The following is a 7,665-nucleotide window of genomic DNA, read 5'->3' as shown; positions in this document are numbered from 1 at the left end:
CCTGGGACCTCTTAAGAGCTTGTGAGCAGTAGCTAATTAATAGTTCTATCACAGTGTCATCACAGAGATGAATCAGCATCTGTGATTTTTTTTCCTATCCTTGGCCAATTCACTTTCCTGGGCAAGAAAAAGGATTGGCCAAGGGCAACAGTAACCCAGAATAGGGCAATCCAATTCCCTTTCCTGCTTAGGAAGGGAAGAGGATTGGATTGCCCTATTCTGGGTTACATGCTCACTGCTTGGCTATGGGAGAGAGGAGTGCCTTGATTGACAATCTCACTTTTATTGTACACATTATGGAAGAAGTATTGGTATTTTCCCACAAAGAAATTATGGTGCTATCATCAGAAGGTGCTGTGTGAACATGAATAACATGTGCTAACACGTATGCCTTTCTGTCCCCTGTCAGTCATTCATTACAGGTGTTAAGTTATATAACATATGACGAAGAATAAAAATTAGAATAAGTAATTGAAGAATACGTACAACATTTGATTAATAGTATTAACCTGGGTAATAAATTGACTGAAGAATATCTATCTCATTACCATTGGGTGCCATGAATGTTCCATTAATAAACTTCTTGGGGACTATAAGAAGCTTCTTATTTAAAGAAAAACTATTTTAAAGAAACCATTTTGAAGAAAACTATTATTTTACTTATTAGTTTAACATGCCCCCTCCCACTGCTGTAGTATAATTTTTAGGCTTCTTGACATTCATTGCACTTTCCCATGGCAGCATTACCCCAGTTTTCCATTTGTCTCAGGGGAAAACAACTTCATCTCCAGCACCGTGGTTGGGCCCTGATGAACTGAAGCCAAGATCATTCACCTGACCTCAAGGATTAGGTCCCACTAGACCAACCTGGGCCAAAGACAAACCAGTCTATATTTTCTGGGGACTTCTGGGGAAGATGAATTCTTGTTTCTTCCTCAGAATTTATGTGAAAAGACGCATTTTTTTTTCCTCTGGGTGGTATGCATGCAATGGTTTGAATGTGTTCCTCATAAAGCATGTGTTGGAAGCTTAATCTCTAATGCAACAGTGTTGAGAGGTAGGGCCTAATGGGAGGTATCTAGGTCATGAGGGCTCTATCCTCATGAATGGATTGAGGCCAATGATAAAAGGCTCAAGACTGTGAGTTTTACCTCTTGCTGTCTCTTGCACTCCCTGTCCCTCACCTTCTGCCATAAGATGATGCAGCAATAAAGCCCTCATCAGATGCTGGCCTTTTTATCATGAACTTCCCAGCCTCCGGAACCATGAAAAATAAATTTCTGTTTGTTATAAGTTGTCCGGTCTCAGGTATTCTATTATAGCAACACTAAATGAACTAAGACAGTAGGTTACAGATATGAGCCTAACACTGCTGCAGCATTTTGTTAAAATGAGAGGTGTCAAGTCTAAAGTCAAAGTTGAAACAAGAAGGAGAGTAAATACAATAGAAGTACAGAGAAATGGAGTTGGGGCCCATAGAATCAAACTGCACCTGAAGCTGTCATTGCTTGTGGGCCTTGAATGAGCCCCAAACATATTTTATTTATTTATTTATTTATTTATTTATTTTATTTTTCTATTTTTTTGAGACAAAGTCTCGCTCTGTTGGCCAGGTTGGAGTACAGTGGCATGATCTTGGCTCACTGCAACCTCTGCCTCCCGGGCTCAAGCAATTTTCCTGCCTCAGCCTCCCAAGCAGCTGGGATTACAGGCGTGTGCCACCATGCCTGGCTAATTTTTGTATTTTTAGTAAAGACGGGCTTTCACCATGTTGGCCAGGCTGGTCTCGAACTCCTGACCTCAGGTAATCTGCCCGCCTTGGCCTCCCAAAGTCCTGGGATTACAGGCGTGAGCCAGCGTGCTTAGCCTTGATTTTTTAAGCTAGCTTGAGTTGGGGTTATTGTTATTTGCATCTGAAACCATCATAACTGCTACATTGTCAGAAAAACTTTGTGAAACCAGGGTCCATAAATTACTGGCCGCAAAATGCTGGATTACATGATATCAAAGGTCATCTCTCACAATATATACTTTGTGATATTAATCTGGTAATAGAAGGTAAAATTGAAGACAAGTTGGAGAAATACGTGTTCAACGTTAGACATGCATTCTGCAGTGAATCTCAGCCTTATCGTCGAAGTATGTTTATTATAGTTAGCTACTTTTAATTCAGAAAGAGGAAGTTTCTTGATTCATTTTTCTTTTTGTGTTTTGTGTAACTATATTTTTCTGGCTTCTTCAACTTTTTTCTTTTAATACATCATCTTTATGCATAGTTTCAAATTTTATTAATGGTCTCAATTTTTAATTTTTGTTTGGCAACAGGAAATTACAAAACATAATACATATTTAATAAATGTATATTGAATTAAGGTTATTATTTTATGAGCAATCTATTCCTAAACCAGTAGTTTTCAAATTTGGCTGCCTATTACAATCACTTGGGTAATTTTAAAATAGTGGTTCTCAAAGTTTAGTGCACCTGGTGGACTTGTTAAAAGATATTTAGGCCAGTCACAATTTTCTGATTCAGTAATTCCAGAGCGGGGGACCAAATTTTGCATTTCTAACTAGTTCCAGGTATTACTGATGCTACTGGTCTAGATTGTTCTTGATTATTTGAAACAAAATCTTCTAGGTTGGGATGGTTTTTAAGGCTCCCCAGATAATTATAACGGAGGGCCAGGCTGAGAACAACCAATTTGAACGGAGGAGGATGACTGGCTTTTATTTTCTGTGTAAGCCCTTATACAGGCCCTTTTATTATTCCAGTAAAAAATTCCCTTTCATATCTCAATGAATTATTTGATCCACTCTATCTCACTAGAATAGGCTGATAAACTTTTTTTTTTTTCAAAAAAAGAAATACTGCAGTTGATTACTCAGGAGAATCATAAGCCAAGTATCAACTATCTCCTGCACCAAGAAGAACTGTAGACTAACTTAAAATAATTTATGTAATAATTTTTATCATTCAGGGTCCAACCAGGAAAACAGAAATAGTATACTTTAATATGGGGAATTGCTTACACAGGTCATGTAAAAGATTAGCAACCACTGGAGAGACCAAGGAAGAAGGAGATGTTATCAGAGCCCAGGAGCCTGACATACCTGAAGAAAGCTGCAGCTGGGATGGGCTTTCCCACGGGGTAGTTGGAGCTAAGGAGGAGGAGATGTAGCTGTTGTCAGAGAAGCTCCCCAAAGTAGAGAGGGAGAATTCTGTCCTCTCTCGTCCTTTTGTGTCTTCCATCAACACTTCTCATTGGCTAAACCCACCAGAATAGCAGCTGACATGGGAGTTTGGGTCAGTCCCTCTGGCATACAGAACAGAACAGATGAGAAGAAAGGGGAGGAATGAATGGATCCGAGGGCAAATATGCCAGGGACCAATACAGTGTTCTTATTTCTGGGACAATTAAGTCTCTTACTGACGAAACTGAGAGAATGAACATCTGTGGATGTCACTTCACTCCTAAGAACACTTGGACTTTTTAGTTACTTCACTGGAATTTTAATTTAACTTAAAAATGTGTGTTTATGTATGGGATATATGAGTTTGCTATATATATGTGTAGCTTCCTTTGGTCAATTGACAACCTACTTCAAACACTATACAGCTAACCCTTGAACAACGTGGGTTTGAACTTCAAGGATCCACTTATATGCAAATTTTCTTCTTCTTCTGCCACCTACTCAGACTGCAAGAGCAACTCTTCCTCTTCCTCCTCCTCCTCAGCCTACTCAATGTGAAGACAATGAAAATGAAGACCTTTCGGATGACCCACTTCCACTTAGTGAACAGTAAATATATTTTCTCTTCCTTATGATTTTCTTAGTAACATTTTCTTTTCTTATCTTTACTATAAGAATACAATATGTGATAGATGTAACACACAAAAAAATGTCTTAACTGGCTGTTTATGTTATCATTAAGGCTTCCAGTCAACAGTAGCTGTTAGTAGTTAACTTTCTGGAGACTCAAAAGTTACACATAAATTTTCTACTGTGTGGAGGGGTTTGCATCCCTAACCCCCACATTTTTCAAGGGTCAACTGTAGTCACCTTTTAAAGTAAAACCTAAGTCTCCAGAATAACAGTCATAATGTTATGATGTGATATATACTTATATTAAATATATAATATTATTAACTATTACTAATCATTGACTTATCATCAAATTCTACCTCTTCTGAGAGGATGAGTTTTAGGAACTCTTTCAACAGTTCCACATTAAGAAATTAATAACCATGATCGCCTTAGTCCAGACCTGAATGTTTGGATGACACCATCTGGGTCCTGTTAGTGAATTAGAAGCTATAACATTATTCAGACTTACCTTGAGATATTGTAGATTGGTTCTAGACTAGCACCATAAAGCAAATATTGCAATCAAGTGAGTCACATGAAAGTTTTGGTTTTCCAGTGCATATAAAAGCCATGTTTATACTATACTATATTAAGTGTGCAATAGAAGTGTGTCTAAAAAATACCTTAGTTAAAAAATATGTTATTGTTAAAACATGCTAATGATCATCTGAGCCTTCAATGAATTGTAATCTTTTTGATGATGAAGGGTCTTGCCTCAATGTTGATGGCTGTTGATTGATCAGAGTGGTGGTTACTAAAGGTTGGAGTAGCTGTGGCAATTTCTTAACATAAGATAGCAATGAAGTTTGCTGCATTGATTAATTCTTCTTTTGACAAAAGATTTCTCTGTATCGTGGAATTCTTTTAGATAGTATTTTACCCACAGTAGAATTTCTTTCAAAGTTGGAATCAATCCTCTCCAAACCTGCCACTGCTTTATTAATAAGTTTATGAAATGTTTAAATTCTTTGCTGTCATTTCTACAGTGTTCACAGCATCTTCCCCAGGAGTAGATTGCATCTGAAGAAACCAGTTTCCTTGCTTATCTGTAAGAAGCAACTCCTCATTCATTCAAATTTTTATCATGAAGTTGTAGAAACTCAGTACCACCTTAGGCTCCACTGCTAATTCCAGTCCTCTTTCTGTTTTCACTACATCGCAGTAACTTCTGCTGCTGAAGTCTTAAACCCCTCAAAGACATCCATGAGGGTTAAAATCAACTTCTTCCAAACTCCTGTTAATGTTGATATTTTGACTTCCTCTCGTGAATCACAAATGTTCTCAATGGTATCTAGAAAGGCAAATCCTTTTCAAAAGGTTTTCAATGTACTTTACTCACATCCATCAAAAGAATCACTTTCTATGAAATTACTTCTTGATCCAGGGGCTGTGGAATGGATGTTGTGTTAACAGAGAAGAAAACAATATTAATCTCCTTGTACATCTCCATGAAAGTTCTCGTGTGACCAGGTACGTTGTCAATAAGCACTAATATTTTTATTTTTTATTTTTGAGACAGAGTCTTGCTCTGTTGCCCAGGCTGGAGCACAGTGGCCCAATTGTGGCTCACCGCAACCTCCGCCTCCTAAGTTCAAGCAATTTTCCTACCTCAGCCTCCAGAGTAGCTGGGATTACAGGTGTGCACCATTGCACTCTGCTAATTTTTTTGTATTTTCAGTAGAGACGGGTTTTCGCCGTGTTGGCCAAGTTGGTCTCAAACTCCTGGCCTCAAGTGATCTGCCCGCCTCAGCATCCATAAGTGTTGGGATTACAGGCATGAGCCACCATGCCTAAGAGAATGTAAAATTTAAATCACTATAACAAAGGCTAAGAATATGAAATAGTGGAAGAAGGTATGTGATAGGCTTGTTCCCTTACAGCCAGGATACACTGAGGTACTCATGTGCAAGATTTGGAAGTTAGAAGTGATGGGGAAGCTGTGCTTCTGTTTTTGCCAAGGGTAAACTTGATCATGGAACAGTTGGCTTTCTGCACTAAGGGAGGCTATACTAAATTCTTGGGTGTTGAGAGATGAGACATGGAGCTTCCATTTTGCTGGTGTGGATTGTGGATAGAGTGGTGTGTTCTTGGGTGTTGAGAGATGAGACATGGAGCTTCCATTTTGCTGGTGTGGATTGTGGATAGAGTGGTGTGTTCTTGGAATGAGCATTTGCATTTTCCCTGTTCTCCAGATTTCTGTTATATCTGAGGATCATATCTGGAAGCTATGGCTAAATCTTGCTCCTCCAGCCCATCCATTGCTAGGTACGTTTCTATTTCTCTATATAAATGACTTTTCTGATTAGATAAGCTGGAGGGATTCTATATCGTCAACTAAATCTTAATATACTACTAAATGCTAAAAAGTACAAATGGTAATGTTTCCCCTGACTTCCAGAAATATACTTCACATTTGTTAAAAATCTCACCCTGGAAGGTGGCAGAAAATGAACTAGATTCAAAGATTTTGGACTGGTAAATTTGCTTATGGGTTTTGGTTTATGTTATTTTGAAATGTAATTTTAATTAATTATGTATTTTTATCTCTACACATATACATGGCTTAAGTCAAATTTTTACTAGGATTATAACATAAAAACAGACACTATGTTAATCTACCTTTCTATACCTCAGATTCCTACTCCTTATAGATGTTTTAGCAATTTCTTCTGGAATTTACATTTTCTTTCTAAATAGCATGCCTATGTCACTATTTCTTGAGTTATTCCACTTTTATTTATTATCTTTTTACTTCCCTTTGTGGAAGATGAAAGCTTAGCTTTTCTCCACTCTTCCATGACCAATATAAACATCTTTGCACTTTCCTTTTCTCACCATTTTCTTATCTAGATAGCAAATTTGTATGTCTTTAGTGTTTACATTGTCATGACTATACAGACATTATTACAACTGAATCATGTAGTAAATAAGAATCACCTTTCCTTTCTCAGACACTGAATTTTTTTCCCCTGAGGTAATAATTACCTTACTTTTGCTTAGCTTTCTATGTACTTCTGTGCTAATTTGGCCAAAAATTTCCTGCAGAGGTATAAATCTCCTGCAAGATATTAAAACACATCAGGCCACTTTTTAATTTTTTTTTCTTTCTTCTTTCCTTCTTGGAAATACTCATTTGAGAGCCCACAGTCTTTCTGCTCCTAGAAGGAGCAGGCTAGGCCTATTGCACAACTGTCAACTAGAGCCCTCTCTTATGTTAAATCCCTGATTTCCTGAATCTTGGGTTTTCAGGTTTCTTGGTTTATTACCCCATTTTGGTAGTACATTTCCTCTAGTAGCTTTCTGTGGTAAACGTTTTTTGGAGGGAACTTATATTTCTTTGTTCTATATTCATTTGAATAAGTGAACTGGGTGTTAATATAATGTAATATTATTAAATGCTAGTGTGATATCCCAGCCCTGAGACATGCCTGGTGCATCCTGAACTAGAATTCTTCTAGTTAGTCTTTCTTGAGAGTAAAAACTCTAGTTCTTTCCTGAGGTCAGGAAGGGCAGTTCTGTGAATGCTTGGAATTGCAGAGAAGATAAATTTCTTATATAGATGATCAGTTTGTTCAATTTTCAGCCCCACCTACACCCTCTCTTTCAGAAATACCAGGTGTCCCCAGTTTCTGAGCCTTCCTGGGGTCCTGCATTGTGAGTTGCAAGATATTTCTAGTCTGCTAGGTCAATAACCACTCATCCATCTGCTTTTTAGCTTTTAAAATTTTGTTGATGCCATCATGCTCTCTTTGTTCTGACAGGCTTATGCTTTTTTATTCCCTTCACTGTTAATTTAGA

Source organism: Nomascus leucogenys, chromosome 10, assembly GCF_006542625.1.
Source record: "Nomascus leucogenys isolate Asia chromosome 10, Asia_NLE_v1, whole genome shotgun sequence".
Classification (NCBI taxonomy): domain Eukaryota; kingdom Metazoa; phylum Chordata; class Mammalia; order Primates; family Hylobatidae; genus Nomascus; species Nomascus leucogenys.
The sequence above is the reverse complement of the archived record's forward strand: the minus strand, read 5'-3'. Positions refer to the sequence as shown.